General features: G+C 42.6%; 1 pseudogene; it reads left to right on the top strand.

Moving 5' to 3' along the window:
- The window catches only part of LOC131300882 (polyketide synthase 1-like), a 53935-nt pseudogene extending 52515 nt beyond the window's left edge, over positions 1–1420 (top strand).
- Positions 1421–18129: the final 16709 nt, after the last annotated feature.

Below are 18129 nucleotides of genomic sequence, written 5' to 3'. Positions count from 1 at the left end.
CACTGGTCCATAGCGCGATGACTTTCCTTCATAGTCTGTTCGAACCCTCTTTGGACCTGTTTGGGATTACCTCCCTACAAGCAGCCGCATCCCTAGCGATCAAACCCTGAAGTACAAACCCTAATCCTAGGGTTTCTAAAAGAATATCAGTCAATCACCATCAATCCGAAACAATCAAGCACTGAGGGATCAAGATGGTGAGGCCCAAGGGCCTATGGTTTGATGCATCTTCTATTTTTTATACTTTAATCGTAGTATTTTAATTCCTGATTAACTCTTTATTCTGGTGTGAGGAAGAATATTGACTGGGGAATCAATCCTTCGGCCAATACATCGATTCAGTGGGATTCCTCAGCCGTGACATCAATTCACCGGCCGAGGGATCTATTTGCTGAGACATATTTGTTTTTTGCTTATTTTGATGCATGCTTTCAATTATCGTACTAGCTCACCTTATCAACTGTTAAAGGCTAAAAATCAGATTATGTGTTAGAATTAAATAAAACAAATATACATTGTATGTCGAACGATTATGGGCTGGTCTCACAACTGGGCAAAGAGGGGTGCCTAACACCTTCTCCTTATTGTACTCTTAGCTCCTGTACCCTGAATCTTTATCTATTTTTTCTAGTTTTAATAAACTAGGTGGCGACAATATTTTGATGATAACCATTATCGTGTGGCGATGTTCCTAGCCACGGGAATATCCACGATCTTGGTTTATGAAGTGGAACCAAATAAGCATGATCAATCTGTATGGCGATGCCCCGTTTGGGAGGTGTCTACAATGGTCAAAAAGTGTTACATGTACTTAACCGAAGAATCCTAAAGGAAAATCCCAATCTGCGTGAGTGCATGGCACTTTCCCTAGACTCTAGGTAGGACATGGTTGTGGTGGAAGTCCCCAAATTGGTCAAAGAGGCCGCCACAAAGGCCATAGAGGAATGGGGCCACCCCAAATCAAAAATCGCCCACTTGGTCTTCTGCACCTCTAGTTGTGTCGACATGCTGGGTGCCGACTACTAGCTCACCAAGCTCCTCGGCCTCCGCCGCTCAATTAAGTGCCTCATGATGTACTTCCAAGGTTGCTTTGCCGGTATAGCCGCCCTTCGGCTAGCCAAAGATTTGGCAGAGAAAAACAAAGGTGTCAGGGTTCTATTCGTGTGTTCCGAGATCACAGCCGTCGCTTTTTGCGGCCCTAACGACACCCATCCTGATGGTCTGGTTGGCCAGACTTTGCTCGGAGATGGCGTGGCCGCTATTATTGTAGGCACAGACCCGATACCCAGAGTTGAGAAGCCATTGTTTGAGTTGGCCTCTACAAACCAAACGATTCTACCTAATAGCGAAGGGGCCATCGCCAGGTATATAGAATTCTCATGTGGTGAAAGGGATCAAATTTTTACATAATTTGGGGATGTGATTCATGATTCAATATGTTATCAGGAATTACATCAACCCCTAGTCAATTCCACACGTGGGGAACATAAAAATATGATATCACATTCTCATTTTCCTCAAAATTAATGGCATCACACTCTTGTTCCTCCTAAGAAAAAATTGAGATGGAATGTTGGTTTTAATCTCTGTTAGATCAGATAATGGCCATGATGAGTAAGGAAAAAGCTGACAAGGTCAGCACTATACGATATACAGACCTGGGAGATAGTGGCCAGCTTCGCCTATAATTCCCAAGGAGACATAGCCTATGACAAGGTCAGGGGATACCGGCTCCGCCTATAAGACGGAGCTGGCATGAGGTCCAAGGACCAACTTTGGCACTTGGTTAGAACGGGATAAAATAATATTCTTTGGATATTACTTATCCTAACCAAAGATGCCCGGATGGGATAAACTACAACTGAAATCTTACAGGATAAGGAATGCTATAAAATGAGATAAGTGCTAACCATTCTAGATGTACATGGACTCTTAGCTAAGGCAGAACTCCTCCTCACCCCAAGCGGGTGATCCGGAATACAATCCTACGAGGACTCTACCTCCCAAACAAGATGCCTATAAATATGATGGTAGAACTCAAATAAAAGGTACGCAATCCTAAACAGAGAACCAAAATACTCAGAGGTATACTACTAACTCAGGCATCGGAGGGTGGTTGGCAAGCCACCACACCGGTGACACAAGCTCTCATGTTGTCTTTGCAGGAACAGGTCGGGGCCAGATTCAAAGCTGATTCATCAGTTGGCGCCGTTTGTGGGAAACGACTTCTTCCTTACGGTGAATAGTTTTGTATGGTGGACACCCGATCAAGCAGAACAACGATGGCTTCAGACCCCCCACAAATGGGTTTCGACGATGCCACGAAGGCCGCAGATGCAGCCAAGGCGGCTAAGGCTGCCGAAATCGCCAAGGCTACGAAGGTTGCCAAGGTCGCCGCCGCCAAAGCCGCTAAGACGGTAGAGGCGGCCAAAGCGACTGCAATGAGCAAACTAGGAGGCGACCAGATGACCCCAGAAACGTTCGCTCAAATGCAGGAGCAGATTAAAATGCTAACCCAAGGGCTACAAGCAGCGATGCAGGAGAACGCAGATCTGCGAAAGCAAATCTCAAAGCCAAGCATCTTAAACCAACGACACAGCGAAAGACCAGAAGAGGATGACAGGGAGGATGCCGAATCTAGTGAAAAGGAAAGCCAGGACCGAAGAAAGCATGGCAAACCACTCCTAGAGAAGCAACCCCACGAACAAGAAGCATTGCTCAAAATGCAGGACCAGATTGATGGGTTGATGAAACACATCAAAGCACAAACTCCTGCCACGGTAGAAGAGTTGGTGCAGAATACGGATTCACCCTTCACATCTGAGGTCATGGGGCTGCCACTCCCCAGGAAATTCAAAATGCCTCAGCTAGAGACATTTAATGGTTCCACAGACCCATTGGATCATCTAGAAACATACAAATCCCTAATGCATCTACAAGCAGTACCAGATGAGGTAATGTGTCGTGCATTCCTTGTTACCCTCAAAGGAAGTGCTCGGGCATGGTTTAACAAACTCCGCCCGGGAAGCATATGTAGTTTCAAAGAGCTTAGCACTAGCTTTGTGAGCTACTTTATTGCTGGCCAACGCTATGGCAAACCAGCAACGCACGTCTTGACAGTAAAACAAGGGAGGTGGGAGTCGTTAAGGGAATATACTACCAGGTTTAACAAAGAGGTGGTTCAGATAGAGGAAGTTAAAAACAGCGTGAGCATAACTGCATATATAGCTAGACTATATTCAGGACAGTTTTTATACCTTCGATCTCAAGAACCACCCAAGACCTTGGCAGAACTTATGCTTAGGGCACAGAAACATATGAATGCAGAGGAAGCCGTCTACGCAAGGCATTCCCGTGACAGTTTTGATCCCCATGCATGGCCATCACAGGTTGGCGAATTTCTCCCATCTGATAGGAAAAGAAGAGAATCCACCCGCAAGAAGGGAGGGGAACCAAAAAACAAGAAGATGGACTCCAGATCCTCCCCAAAATGAGGAGGAGGACCACCCCAAAGCAAATACAAGCAGTTTACACCACTCATAGCCACGGTAGAACAAATCCTCAGCAACTTACAAAATGATCCGGACCTTAAATGGCCCAGAAAGCTAAGGACTGATCCTTACAGGAGAGCTAAAGACAAATACTACAGGTTCCACAAAGACCATGGTCACAACATGGATGACTGCATTGACTTAAAACAGCAGATCGAGGAACTGATCCAAAGAGGCAGACTTCAACATTTCGTAACGAAGAAATATCAGAAGACATCCATGAGGGATGATACAAGCAAGGAAAGAAAAGATGCCACGGCGCCCCGATCAGGTCCTATTCGAGAGATCAAAGTCATCCATGGAGGGCTTGCCGGAGGTGGAGAATCTAGCAATGCCAGGAAAGCTCACCTCAGGAAATTGAGAACGGAAGAATATTTGGAGGTCAACACTGTTAGCCGCCCAAGCAAAATCCAAAAGAAAGAGGAAATACCTATCATTTTCTCAGAAGAAGACATCAAGGGAACTCAAGTTCCTCATGATGACCCCCTGGTTATAACCATCGTCGTGGCCAACTACCTCACAAGAAGAGTATTAATAGACAGTGGAAGCTCGGTCGATATTCTCTACCTCCATGCATATGATCAACTAAAAGTTGGACGAGAAAGACTAAGGCCTTTGATATCGCCACTGGTTGGATTTACAGGTACGCCCGTCTATCCAGTTGGTCAAATAGCCCTACCAGTCACAATGGGGGACGAAGGAAGTCAGATTATGTGAATGATAGATTTCATAGTAGTGGATTGCCCTTCATCATCTAACGCGATATTGGGGAGGACAACCCTAAATAAAATTGGGGCAATAATCTCCACGTATCATCTGATGATGAAATTCCCAATGCTGGAAGGAATTGGTTACATCAAGGGAGATCAGAAGGCAGCACGAGAATGTTACGTCACCTCACTTAAAGGGGCAAACATAATGATGAGCATAGAAAGCCTCGACACGCAGGACGAAGAAAAACTCCAGCATGGAAAACCTGTGGAAGAGCTCCTAGAAGAACTTTTGGAACCAGGTCTACAAAGGAGGACTGTGAGGATTGGATCGGGGTTAAGCACAGAGGCAAAGGCAGAACTGTTACAATTCCTAAGGGATAACAAAGACGTCTTTGCATGGTCCCACGAGGATATCCCAGGAATTGACCCAAGGGTCATATCTCACAAATTAAACGTGGACCCCACAATACGACCTGTTAAGCAAAAGAAAAAGACTTTTGCTCCAGAAAGGAACGAAGCTGCAGCCAAGGAGGTAGATAAACTGGTACAAGCAGGATCCATCCGCGAAGTTCTCTATCCCGATTGGTTAGCCAACGTGGTTATGGTGAAGAAAGCCTGTGGCAAATGGAGAACGTGTGTGGACTTCACCGACCTCAATAAAGCGTGTCCAAAAGACAGATTTCCTTTGCCCCGAATTGATTCCTTGGTCGACTCCACAGCTGGGCATGAGCTCCTGAGCTTCATGGATGTATTCTCAGGATATAACCAAATCCAAATGCATGAAGGACACCAAGAGAAAACCTCATTCATAACTAACAGGGGATTATATTGCTACAAAGTAATGCCCTTCGGCCTTAAGAACGCTGGGGTAACATACCAAAGGCTGGTCAACAAAATGTTCAAGCAGCAAATAGGACGCAATGTAGAAGTATACGTGGATGACATGTTAATCAAGAGTGCCAAGGCATGAGATCATGTGACTGACTTGAAAGCAATCTTCCAAGTACTAAGGAAATACCAAATGACGCTTAACTCCACGAAATGTGCTTTCGGGATCTCCTCAGGAAAATTCTTAGGCTTCATGGTTTCTCAAAGAGGCATTGAAGCAAACCCTGAAAAAATCCAGACTATCCTCACCATGCGCTCACCCCAGAACATAAAGGAAGTCCAGAAACTAACAGGACGTGTCGCAGCACTGAGCAGGTTTATCTCACGAGCAACTGATAAATGTCAAACGTTCTTCAAAGTTTTGAAAAAGGCCTTTGAATGGACTGCCACGAAGGAAGCAGCTTTCAACCAACTGAAGGGATATTTAACGTCCCCACCATTGCTAAGTAGGACCTAAGATGGAGAGGACCTATATTTATACCTTGATGTCTCCCCTCACCCCGTCAGTGCAATTTTGATACGAGAAGAGCAGGGGACACAACTCCCAATATATTATACCAATAGGGCGTTACGAGGAGCTGAGCTGAGATATCCCAGGGCTGAGAAGATAGCCTTTGCAATGGTAATAGCAGCCAGAAGGCTGCAGCCATACTTCCAAGCTCACTCAATCAAAGTATTAACAGACCAACCACTTCGAAGGATCTTCCATTGTCCAGAGACATCAGGACAATTAATTCAATGGTCAATAGAGCTTGGCGAGTTCAATATAGAATATAAGCCTCGGATTGCTGTCAAAGCACAAGTGCTCGCCGACTTCCTCGTAGAATACATGTATCCAGAATTGGAAGAACTCCCCAAGGAAGAACCTAAACCTTGGGTCCTTCAGGTTGATGGATCAACAACTAGAGAAGCAACTGGAGCTAGTCTGATCCTAACGTCCCCAAAAGGACAACGCCTGAGCTACGCGCTTAGGCTTGAGTTTCAAGCAACCAACAACGAGGCTGAATACGAAGCTCTAGTCGTAGGTTTGGAGCTGGCTAAGGCCGTAGATTCTAACCACGTTTTAGCCAAAAGAGATTCAAAATTGGTTGTAGGACAAGTCCTAGGAGAATACGCTGTAAAGGAAGAGGTAATGCAAAAGTATTTAGATAAAGTGAAATCCCAAATTGCAAGGCTTCAGAGCTTTAATATCATCAGAATCCCAAGGGAGGAAAATACTGAAGCCGACTATCTATCAAAATTGGCCACGGCCAAAGAAGATGCCATTCCACGGAACGCACCAATACGATATTTGGAGATGCCAAGCATCTTTGCCCTAGGCATACGAGTCCAAGCTATCGACTACAGCAATTCTTGGATGAGTCCCATCGTTGAATACATAAGAAATGGGGCGCTACCAAATGATAAGATCCAGGTAGGCAGCTCAGGATCAGAGCTGCGAAGTACTTGATGATGGGCGAAGTACTGTACAGAAGGAGCTTCTCACTTCCATGCCTCAGATGTCTAACCACGACGGAATCTACACGAGCCATGGAGGAAGTCCACCAAGGAGTATGTGGGGACCACCAAGGGGGCCGCATGCTAGCCTACAAGCTCCTCAGAATGGGATACTACTGGCCCAGCTTGCAAAAGGACTGCAAAGCAATGGTCCAAAAGTGCGAGAAGTGTCAACGGTTTGCCAACATCATGCACGGATCACCCAAAGTCTTAACCCCAATGAGGGGACCCTGGCCATTTGCCCAATGGGGAATAGACCTGATTGGCCCACTTCCTATGGCAACAGGCCAGGTCCAGTATGCCATTATAGTTGTAGATTACTTCACAAAGTGGGTCGAGGCCAAGGCATTGGCCACGATCACAACAGAAGTAACAATTGACTTCTTATGGAAATTCATCATTAGCCGTTTTGGTCTACCATGAGTGATAGTCACAGATCGAGGAAAGCAATTTGACAATGCTCAGTTTAAAGATTACTGTGTTTCCAAGGGAATACATGTACACTATGCATCCAAGGCTCACCCAAAAGCCAACGGACAAGTAGAGGTCACAAACCGAACTATCAAGAAGGGAATCAAGAAAAGGCTACGAGAGGCCAAAGGAGTTTGGCCAGACGAGCTTTATAATGTGCTATGAGCATATCGTACGACACCCCGAACTGCAACTGGAGAAACCCCATACTCTTTCGCGTTTGCAGCTGAAGCTGTAGTCCCAATTGAAATTGAACTCCTCAACTACAGAACTGCAAGCATGGACCACCAAGAGAACCAGAAGGATCTTAGGGCTGAGCTGGATCTTTTGGAAGAAAAAAGGGAAACAGGAATGGCCAAGGTGGCTATATACCAGCAAAGAATGGTCAACTACCATGAAGCACAGGTTAGACCAGAGATTTTCGGGCTGATGACCTAGTCCTAAGAAAAGTTGATCCAACTGGAAAGAAGGTGGGCAAGCTTGGCCCAAATTCGGAAGGACCCTATCAGGTCTTGCATCACATCAAAGCTAGTGCATACAGACTCACAACCCTAAGGGGAAAGCAGCTACCGAATTCATGGAATGCAGAACATCTCAAAAAATATTACAAGTAGGTACTTGTAATGGAAATTTGTTTCTGTTTTTAGGAAGTTTATTTCTGTTTTTAGGAAACTTTTGTTTTCAATTAAGTGGTTGGCAATAAAATTGTTTTCATGAGCACCACGAGTTCTTTCTGTTAGCCCAAGAGGCCAATAAAACTCCCCACGCGGGACGATTGTTCAAACTTCCTGTGAAGCATGATATGGTCTATTTTTCCTATTTGCATGATAAGGAAGAACAAGACACTATAATAAAATTCTTCAATTTTATTTATTATAATCCACACCTCTAAGGAGGTGCAGACAGTTATTACATAAAGTACTTTGTGGGAAAAATCCATAAAATTGCAACCTAAACGCTACCTCCCTCCCTCGGAGGGGAAGGAATTGGGGGCGCCGGTTGCCCACGGAAATCTTCAAGCTGATCCCAGTTGGAGATCAGCACCATGCGGACGGTCTTCTCCATGACAGACAGCGAGTCCGCCATGGCTTCCATCTTCACAGACAGCCCATTAATGGTTGCCTTCAAATTCTGCAACTCTTGGCACAGCTCTGAGACACACTCGTTGTTTGCCATTACGATTTGAGAAAAGCGTATGGAATGGGAAGTAATCCATCACAGCTACTGGTTCTTATAGCACATATTTGACGGTTCATTAACCGCTTGCCAAACCAATCAGCATGATCATAATCAAGGCACAATTAAAGCCGCCACCTCAACCTCTTAGAATAATGGGAAGTTGCACTAGCGATAACTTCGGGCAGTTGAAAAGACTTATGGCACATCCTACCAGAACCTATAAAAGTGTATTGATTAATTACAGGCCAAAGAAAATTTTTACGCTTAGGGGAGTAGGATTATAAGAGAGACGTAGCCAAGCCTATGGACGTAGCCAAGGCTATGCATAATTAAGCAGCTTTGGAAAAATTTCCAAGCTCGAGAGACATAGCCAAGGCTATGCATAATTAAACAGCTTTGGAAAAATTTCCAAGCTCGAGAGATGTAGCCAAGGCTATGGACGTAGCCAAGGCTATGCATAATGAAGCTTTTGGAAAAATTTCCAAGCTTGAGAGACGTAGCCAAGGCTATGCATAATTAAGCAGCTTTGGAAAAATTTCCAAGCTCGAGAAGCGTAGCCAAGGCTATGCATAATTAAGCAGCTTCGGAAAGATTTCCTAGCTCAACAGACGTAGCACAGCTATGCGCTCCAAAAGTCATAACTTACCCAAAAGAATGTCCCAAGGAAAAATCAAAAAAAGTGTCTCAATTGTTTGCATCCAAACAATTCACACACTTAGTGGAGTAGGACGTGGTAATAAACCACAAAGTACACAAAGCTCAGAATAAAAACATCTCGCTTTGAAACAAAAACAAGAACAAGAACAAGCACAAGTGTTTGACAAAACTGAGATAAAGACAAGAAATAAATCTATGAAAGACAGCATACAAAGCTATATCGAGCACAAAGACTGATAGAAGTTGTCACAGAATTTGGCTTAAACTGAAAGCACGCTTTCATTTGCACCTGTCATGATCGTCAAAGAACATTTACAAGACTCCCAAAATATGATCTCAATGAGATCATCCTCAGCGATCAAGAAAATAAAGTTTCCAAACCATCCAAGGGCCAAGATTAAGGCCACCCCAACACGGTTAAAAAGTACGAAAATACGGAAAAGTATTTAGTTACAGACCCAAAAAGAAAACAAAATGAATCAAAAGTTTCTGAAAGGCCACTCAGGGGCCCAGGGTAGAACCATCAATAGCCTGCCCATCACCAGATGATAGGCCAGGAGGTGTTACGGCTGGGATTGGAGCTTCAAAAGGCAGAGAAACCTTTTCTGGAGTTTGGAGAAGAGATGCAAGGGAAGAGCTCGGGGCAGATGTATCTTTAGAAACTGCGTCATCAGCTTCATCCTCCTCTTTCTGCCCCCCGTCAAAACATGAGGGCCCTTCTTCGTCATCAACTTCAAATTTGGAAAAATCCAAATTTGGAAAAGCTAAGGCTGCTTGGCTCCTCATGGCTTCAAACCCATCAAAGTACTGCTGGGTGATGTCTTGACGGTACTCAAGGGACTGAAGGAAGAGTTCAATAGCTTCTTTGCGAGCGTTCTTCACCTTCTCAAGCATCCCCATGCTCATGGCCTTGTACTTCTCCATCTCCTTACCCCATTCAGAAAGTTTCTGCTCCAAACTACGAGCAGTAGCTACGACCATGTCTCTCTCCTCCTCCAAACCTTTCTTTGAATTGAGAGCAGCATCCCTCTCGCTGATCACCTTCCGAAGCTCAGCGGACATGGAGGCACCCTACTTTGTGAGATTCAGATTGGCCTCTGTCAGCGTGACCACTTGTTTCTCCAAGCTATGGCTTTGGGAAGTAAGGTATCGACCACGAGCTGCAGCCTGCCAGATAGAAGCAAGAATTTAACCAAAGGAACAACAAAGCAATGATTAAATTTCAGAAAATGGAAGAGCATACCATGGCCAACTCGACCAGCATTTGCTCCCCCACTGCCTGAAGGGACATCTCAGCCATCAGCTCTTTATCGGTTGCATGAAGCAGACCAGAAACATGCTCAAGAGCATATCCTTATAATTGCCCAGTATCGAAGGGCCGCCAGGAAGCTTCATCTTCTTCGCAGGAGGGGTACCCTCCACAGCCACACCTTTTAGCTCTTTTCTAGATTTCTCAACATCCCCCTCAACCAACGGCTCAACCACTAAGTCAAATGCGGGGTTATTAAAAAGATCAGCATCCAGGAAGCTGTCCACATTCAGCTTTTTTTGAAGACGAGAGCTCTTCCTTTTTCCCGCTACGGTCCCAGATGGTTGCTTCGCCCTCGCAGCTTTCAGTTTGGTCAGCAAGGCTTTGTCCATTTTTGGTGCCATTTCTTGATTCTCACTTTCTTCCTCTGAAGAGAAATAAAACAAATGAGAAAATCAACTGACACTAAAACACTAAACAAAAATAGAAAGATACCTCAAGAGAGAGCTAAGGCCTCACGAGAAGTTTCTGGACCAAGCGAATAAACGGCTAAAGAATCTGGAGTTACAAACAACTTCCAGCTATGGACTGTGTAATTTCTAGCCTGTTTAAGCTCGGCCTCAATAGCAGGACTCGAAGGATAAAGAGCTCGAGCTGCACAAACATGATCGAATTCCTAAGGGAATAATCCAAGAATCATAATTGTGCAGACAAAACAGAATTCCTAAGGGAATGATTCATAAAATTGCAAGGATAGAGAAAAGTTCAGTTAGCTTACAACTTGTGATAGGGACCCCCCACCTACGGGGAATCTTAAGGGCATACATTCCAACTTCCCAGTTAGGAAATTCCCAACCATTACCACCAACAAAGAAAAACTTATCTTTCCAGTTTTTACTCACAATAGGGAGCTCTGTTACTAGCTCCCCCTCACCAGGCCTTTTCGTAAAGTAATACCAGCCAACCCCTCATGGGGCTTCCTTCACAAAAAAGTGGTTGAAAAAGGGGCACTTTGTCAAAGAAATCTCCCCATCTGACATCGCGCCACACAGCCTATTAATAGACGCCAAGAGTTTGGCACAATTTGGCTAGGTGCCAGACCAAGAAAACTCAAAACATCCCTCACTACGGTGGGCAAGGGCAGGCACAAACCCCCTTCTAAAGCACCAACGTAAATACAAATCTCATTTTCAACAGGGTCACAAGCTCGCTCGGACCCTGAAGGCTTCCTAAGGGAAACTGAAGGTGGGATCAAATACCTAACCCTAAGAACAGCCAACTCCTCGTTCGTGATCGTGGATGGGATGTTGGAGGCAGCAAAAGCAAGAACCCTTCGGGAATCCCTCGACGAAGACACAGGAGGCAAGGAAGTTCTAATGTCACTCGGCTGCCCAATATCAGACGACGCCCTCATACTGCTGCTACGACACATCGAGACTTCTTCCTCAACGGTCGATTCCTCGGCTTGAAGGATCGAGGAGAAATTGATAAAACCTTCTGACATTAGGGTTCCAGCAGAAAACTTGGGATATAAGCGAACTAACAGGTAAAAGAGAGTAGGGGGCAAAGTCTTCTATAATCGGGGAGTAAAGATTGACGCAAGAAAAACCTATTAACCGAGACAAAATAAACTCGCCTGGAACGACCCACTTTGGGTCTAAAAACTCTACACTAGGACGAGAATCCAGCATGAAAAACAAAGAAAGAACAACAAAGGAAGGAGAACATACCTAAGAGGGACGGGCTCTAAGCACAACGACGAAGGAGAAATCACAAGGGAAGTCTCACAAAGAAGAACGCTTGGGTAGACTCGGGTACTTCTCTGGCTTGAAACCGATCAAAACAAGGGAGAGGATAAAGTGATGAGCATCAATCCCGAGAACGGCTCCTCGATACAAGTCATCCACCTCCCAGCACCGGAAGAACCAAGATCTCGCCACCTGTCCCCACGATGTGACCCACGCATTTAAAACCTCCAGGAAAAGAAAAAGGGCGGTAACCGCCAGTTAGGTCTTATCAATGTTCCCAACCTCTAGAGAACAACTGGAGCATGGAAACAGGGGAGTACCTGATGAGTAAGGAAAAACCTGACAGAGTCAGCACTATACGATATACGGACCTGGGAGATAGAGGCCAGCTTCGCCTACAATTCCCAAGGAGACATAGCCTATGACAAGGTCAGGGGATATTGGCTCCGCCTATAAGACGGAGCTGGCATGAGGTCCAAGGACCAGCTTTGGCACTTGGTTAGAACGGGATAAATAATATTCTTTGGATATTATTTATCCTAACCAAAGATGCCCGGATGGGATAAACTACAACTGAAATCCTACAGGATAAGGAATGCTATAAGATGAGATAAGTGCTAACCATCCCAGATGTACATGGACTCCTAGCTAAGGCAGAACTCCTCCTCACCCCAAGCGAGTGATCCGGAATACAGTCTTACGAGGACTCTACCTCCCAAACAAGATGCCTATAAATATGACGGTAGAACTCCAATAAAAGGTACGCAATCCTAATTAAACAGAGAACCAAAATACTCTGAGGTATACTACTGACTTAGGCATCAGAGGGTGGTTGGCAAGCCACCACACCGGTGACACAAGCTCTCACGTTGTCTTTGCGGGAACAGGTCGGGGCCAGATTCAAAGCTGATTCATCAGGCCAAGAATTTTTTTCTAATGACGTGCAACATTTTTTTCAAACCCATGGTGTTCTGCATCAACATATATTCTTGTGCCGATACACCTCAACAAAATGGCATAGTTGAACGTAAACATCGTCATCTAATTGAAGTAGCCCATGCTCTACTTTTCCAATCACACTTAATTACCCGTTTCATTTTGGGGAGATTGCATACTTACAGCCACCTACTTAATCAATCGGTTGCCTACGCCATTGTTGAAAGGCAAAAATCCTTAACAAACTCATTTTGAACTCTCCACCACATCTTTCTCACTTAAAGGTTTTTGGTTGTCGTTGTTATGCGCGCGCGTAATACTAATTTTAACCACAAGTTTGATTCCAAAGCACGCCGTTGTATTTTTATTGGCTACCCTCAATTACAAAAGGCCTACAAATTTTTTGATCTTGATGATTCTCAAACTGTTTTTACAAGTTGCAATGTCGTATTTTATGAGCACATCTTTCCATTTGCTGGAGTACCCATCGATTCTAATTCTACTGTCTTGCCCCTGTCCTTACCGAATGCTCATACTACTTCCGTCCCAAAATATTTGTCCAGTCCACAAAACGAGAACTCAAAAATAATACACTTCTTTCAAAAAATTTAAACTTTTTTCATAAATTAAAAGAACTCATCGATATCTAGTGAATTGTTAAAAAAAAAAATTGAATTTTTCTCAATCACAAAAATTGTATTATTTTTACGTCTTCATTTTACGGATCAGACAAACATTATGGGATGAAGGGAGTAATACTCAGCCTTCCCCCTCACCACCAGACTTTATCCCCTCATCAACACCTATTTGACACTCCACCCTACCCGAAGTTCCGCCTCATTATTTGCAAGACTTTATATCATTGTTCTCTGGTCATGACTCTCTAAAATTGGAGCACTTAATTTTTTTTTAATATAGATACAGTTTAAAAAAAAATTAAACATACAAAAAAATATAGTATTTTTTTATTAATGTTAGGTAAAATAGATAGTGTTAGTGTAGCTGTGAAAGAAAAAAATGATAGCTAAACCAAAAATATACAATGTTCATAAGATAGTTTATCTATTTATTAGTGTACATGCTCTCTTGACGGAGCTATTAAAACAAAAAATGAGAAAGAAGGAAACTTAAGGTAAATAAGAAATGTAAAATAAAGAAAATGGGTTAGAGCATCCACATCTCTCTCTTTACTCCCCTCTTCAAACTAAATTGAAGAGCCAAAAAAAAAACCCAAAACCCCCTGCATCAGTCTATCTATGCCTCTTCCTTCCTTTCTACTTTGAAAAAACTCTAACATTGCTACAGTGGCTCGTTTGGACAGATGAGCAACTGTTCACTTGCTTCTCATTTTTATATTGTTTCCTCTCTCTCTCTCTCTCTCTCTCTCTCTCTCTCTCTGATTTTTATACCTTTCTTGCTTTTGTTTCTCTCTCTGAGGCAAGGGAGAGTATTTAATTGAGGTGGGTTTGATTATTTATTGAGAAGAGAATGAGAGTAAAGAGCCTGATGTAGTAGTTATTTTAAAAGTAAATAGCTAAAATAATAAAGTGACTTTTTATTGTATAAATTGGTCCAAAATATAAAGAATATGGTGCGAATGCCCTTAAAGGAGTAATTCTTCGAAAGGTACCAAATGTGCAATTGTTTCTGTCCCATGCACAGTGTCAGGCGAAAAGTTGATGAATTGATTGCAAAACAATACGCTATGTTGCGCCTGATAGCATTTCCGATCCAAAAATGCTACACACACAATAATTCACACAATCGCTGACGTCATGCTAACGTCAGCGTAAAATGAAGTCATTTTGATAAATAAATAACCCACGCACAGAACGCTTCCCCTTCTCGTTCAAAATACAGATTACAGTCAAGATCGAGAAGCGAGAGAGGGGCTCCCACCACCACCACCACCGGCGATGATGCTTCCCACTTCCACCGGTAACCATGCTTCCCACCTCCACCACTAGAACCCAACCTCAGCGCTCCCCACCGTCGGCGACCGCCACCACCACCGGCTTCTAGGCAGTTCGACATTGTTACCCCCACCAGAAGGTCTCTCTCTCTCTCTCTCTCTCTCTCTCTCTCTCTCTCTCTCTGAACTAATTGCTGAGTTGCTGGAAAAAAAACAACCCTAAATTGAGTTTCTTGAAAAAAAATCCCCTAATTCGATCGAAAATTAGGGTTTCATTTTGACCTTTGAGTCAAATTGGCTTGCTTTAATGTTAAAGGGATGGAACTAAACTATTATGTATAGATGAATATACAAAGACTAGTTTGTCTGCATTTAATCATGCTCTCATGTCACGGTTTACGTGATTGTCCTGGAAAAAAAAAAAAAGAATGTATTTGGAAGTCATGAAAGAAAGAATGCATAAATGAAATAGATGATTTAGACATGGAATTTGCATTTGCAAAACTTCTGACTGCGTGAAGTTTTGGTGCCATACAATGTATTTTTGTTCTGATAATTTGCATTCACTATTTGTAGATGTTGCCACGTTGAGTTTTTGCTCGTCAGTAAGTAGAGGTAGTTTAAAGCTGTCTAGTTCATGATGTTTGATTTACTATGGTATGTCAAAAGCTTCCTCACTTCATGAGAGATTCTTTCAGGTAACTTCAAAATTGTTTGAACATGTGTGCGAGAGAGATTTATCACTTATGGGATTGCGGTGGTGACTTGTTTTTACTCCTGCTTCCTTTTGATGTATTATTATTGATTTTAAGACTTATGCTTGGTTAACTTGTGGTTTTGGGATCCTCATTATTGTAACTTGTCGTCCGCTAACCAATAATCACATGTTTCCTTATTTGATCTGCAACCCTCATCAGTTTATTCTGTGTACCCCGATTCCTAGTCACGGACTCACAATTATCAAGAGAACTTTCACGAATACCTCCCCTATCATTTCTCTATTACCCATCCCTCACCATTTTTCTGCCATTTTGGTTTGAAAACTTTGTGTTTCCATACCCTCTCTTGGGTTGGGAAAGTGGAGTGATAAACTTGTCCATATCATTCATGTGACTTAAATGAACTTGGGTAGTGTTAATAATTCATTGATTTCAATCTGCTATTTGATTGTTGGCATATAACATTATCGCTATTTATAATGTTATTCTTTTCAGGAAAAGTATGGTGAGGCCAATGGAGAGAGCCATATCAGGAAAAGTATCAACACATCTCAATCCTTGGTTGATCTGAAACAAGTATCAACACATCCCAATCTTGTAGTCAATGACTATATGGGATCACTTGATGGTGGAGCATATCAAGAAAAGAAATCATCTCATCATGCAACTGTAAAGGATAGCTCAGCTCTTGCGAAAGTTAGCTATGGAACCAATAGCCACTACGCCAAATATCGCTTTTACCGACGGTATTATTACCGGCGGTAAAAAAACTGCCGTTAAAAGCTATTTTTACCGGCATTAGTAAAACCGCCGGGAATAACTACCTAAAACGGCGGTTTTTTTAAAAATGCCGTTTTTACAAACTTTTACTGGCGGTTTTTTAAAATACCGCCGGAAATAATAGAATATACGGTTTTTTTAATACCGGCGGTTTATTACCGCTGTTTATAATAATATCGACCCATATAATATAAATATTATTATTTATCCTACGTGACGCAATATGCGAGTCAGCCCAGTTGGTAGCACGCGCGCTATAGGATCCGGAGGTTCCGGGTTCGATTCCTGGGAAAGCAAAAAAATTTAACCACCGTTTTTATTGCCGGCGGTATTATTACCGGCGGTTCTTTACTGCCGTTTTTAGTATTACCGGCGGTTTTCTAATGCCGCTTTTGTTTTTCCGACAATTGTTTTCCCGACGGTTTATTTCCGGCGGTTTTTGAACTATTACCGGCGGTTTTGAGTATTACCGGCGGTTTTCGGACTATTAACGGCAGTCTTCTCATGCCGCTAATACTAAAATTTGGCGTAGTGGCTTTGCAAAGATTAGTGAAGACTTGAAAAGACAGTGAAAGAGATTGGAGCTATTCAAGTGAATCAAAGGTCAAGGAAAATGATCAAATTTGTTGTACTTTGGAATATCAATATGTACTATGCTTTGTAATATCAAGTTGTATTATTGCGAAACCTAACTTCGTATGTAATTGATAATTGTGATGAGAACAACCCGGCGTGGGTTTTAAATTTATTGTATTATGGTTTTCATTGTGAAATGATAATTTGGCAATAGATTGTGGCTATGAATGTGGCTTGTGAATGGTAATTTAGAATGAGAAATGCCCAGGGTGGGTTTGTGCGTAACCTCATGTTGTTTCTATTGTTATACTGACTAAGACGTGAGACGTCAAGCTAGGTCCAAAAAATAGGTGAGACTATGCCGAAATTTTTTTAGAACCAAATATACTAGCATGATTCTAGTATTGATATTGCTAACTGAATTCACCTCAAAAGTTAGTACTATTTTTCTTATATTCTAAGCAATCGATAACAACTTGAACTGACCAAATCATCCTCTATAAAAAAAAAAAAACTTTCAAAATCTTATCTGATGGAACTATGAATTCAACAAGCAATCAAGTAATTATAGGAGCAAAAAAAAAAAGTAAAGAAGTGGAGCAATTTTATACACAAAAGTAGAATGCGTCTCATTAAAGAAGTCAACTAAAAACAGAAATCTCCAAACCATCTACCTTATGAAAGGTCAATACATGACCAACAAGCAATCAGATCTTTCAAGGACACAAAAGGGGACACAAGACACAGGACACGATGTGGACAGCTTTCAAGGACACAAAAAGGGACACAAGACATGATTGTGATCCAAATTATTCATTCCCAACAAAAACCATAAAACAATATAGTCACACAAATAGGCTACAATCGAAGTTAGATTTCGCAAAACTAAAACTTGATACTACAACCTGATATTCCAACAAATTACAATTTCATATTTCAAATTACAATAATTGATCATTTTCTTGGCCTTGATTCACTTGAATAACTTCAATCTCTTTCAATGGCATGTTGCATCTTGAAGTTGTTCAACTGCCAAGTGGAGTCATCTTTGTGCCGATATCTCTCTGTTTAAACTCACGAATCATCTCAGTCCAAGTTTCTTTGTTGGCTACAAGCACTAGCTGTTCTTTCTCCTCGAGCTCTTTCAGTGGTCCAAGTTTCCTATCTTTTTTTTCTCGTCATTAATTGTAGAAATTCCTAAACAAATCCTGTTCCAAGTAGAGCTGAAAGAAACTAGTCAACTTGAATGGTGA

This window comes from Rhododendron vialii, chromosome 9a (assembly GCF_030253575.1).
Source record: "Rhododendron vialii isolate Sample 1 chromosome 9a, ASM3025357v1".
Classification (NCBI taxonomy): Eukaryota; Viridiplantae; Streptophyta; class Magnoliopsida; order Ericales; family Ericaceae; genus Rhododendron; species Rhododendron vialii.
This window is presented reverse-complemented; position numbering and strand designations above follow the sequence as displayed.